Genomic DNA, 1,556 nt, shown 5'->3' on the forward strand with positions numbered 1-1,556 from the left:
CTAAAGTTGACTGAATTTATTATAAGGATTTTAATTTTTTTCAAATATATCTTTATTGATTTCAGAGAAAGAAAGGGAGAGGGAGATAGAAACATCAATGATGAGAGAGTCATTGATCGGCTGCCTCCTGCCCACCCCCAACTGGGACTCGAGCCTACAACCCGGGCATGTGCCCTGACCGGGAATTGAATCCTCATCGCCTGGATCCTAGATCCACACTCAACCGCTGAGCCACGCCCGGCCAGGCTATAAAGAATTTAAAAATAAGCTTTAAGAGGAGCCGCGGGCTTGGGTGCAGAGATGTCCAAGTCCAAGAACCACACCATGCACAACCAGTCTCTAAAATGGCACAGAAATGGCATCAAGAAACCCCGATCACAAAGATACGAATGTCTTAAGGGGAACACCCCAAGTTCCTGGAACATGCACTTTGCCAAGAAGCACAACAAGAAGGGCCTGAAGAAGATGCAGGCCAACAACGCCAAGGCGATGCGGGCAGGGACCAAGGCTATCAAGGCCCTGGTAAAGCCCAAGGAGGTCAAGCCCAGGATCCCAAAGGGCAGCAGCCACAAGCTCAGTCGACTTGCCTACATCGCTCACCCCAGGCTTGGAAAACATGCTCGTGCCCACATCGCCAAGGGTCTCAGGCTGTGCTGGCCAAAGGCCAAGGCCAAGGCTCCAATCCAGCCCCAGGCTGCGGGTGCAGGTGCAGCCCCAGCTTCGGCTCAGGTTCCAGCTCCCAAAAGTGCCCAGGCTCCAGCTCCCAAAGGTGCCCAGGCCCCCAAGAAGTCTCCACAGTAGAGGCCTCTGTCTGCGGATGTGAGGACAGAAGGACTGGTGCAACCCAGGGCTGCTGTCTGCATGGAGCTGGTGTCCTCCTGTGCTATTTATACAAATAAACCTGAGTCAGGAAAAAAAAAAAAAAGCTTTAATAATAATACTATAGTTATGTAAAACTAAAAATTTCTTTCATCTGCTAAAGAGACAAAGTATTCTTGGATTATTGATCTGTTCTGTTTGCTTTTAAAAAAAATATGTTATTGACTTTTTAGAGAGAGAGTGCCAGAAGCTGTTCCATCCTTGTTGCTTGACACAGTCCTTCAAGGAGGAGACATCTGCACAGCAAATGCTCCATGGGGCTTGATGTATGGCGTATCCCTCTTTGTATGCTTGTTCCCCTTCCTGACACTCCGTGTCCTTACCCGAGTCACTTCACCAGAAACAGGCATTGCCCTAGCTGGAAACTTTTCCCTAGCAGGGGAGTCGGATAGAACTGGAAAAGACAATGATTCAGTAAAAGCCCCAAGTATTACAAAGATATCATATGGCCCTATAAGGAACTTAGATTCAGACTGTCGGCAGAAAGTTTAGGATTTGTTAGGCCCACTACCCCGGGGGCCTTCCCACCAGGGAAGAGGCCTGGGTTGGGACCCCTGCTGACCACAGGGAGTCCACCAGTGAGTTCCCACTAAGGAATGTATTACTAGGGGATGTTTATATTAATGGAAAACTCTGGGAATCCCCACAAGGAAAGAGCAGTCTAGGAAAGGGATTAT

General features: G+C 48.8%; 1 pseudogene; it reads left to right on the forward strand.

Annotated features, from left to right (window-relative positions):
* Nucleotides 1-300: 300 nt before the first annotated feature.
* On the forward strand, nucleotides 301-801 carry LOC107541459 (large ribosomal subunit protein eL29 pseudogene; annotated as a pseudogene).
* Nucleotides 802-1,556: the final 755 nt, after the last annotated feature.

Source organism: Miniopterus natalensis, chromosome X (genome assembly GCF_054644295.1).
Source record: "Miniopterus natalensis isolate mMinNat1 chromosome X, mMinNat1.hap1, whole genome shotgun sequence".
NCBI lineage: Eukaryota > Metazoa > Chordata > Mammalia > Chiroptera > Miniopteridae > Miniopterus > Miniopterus natalensis.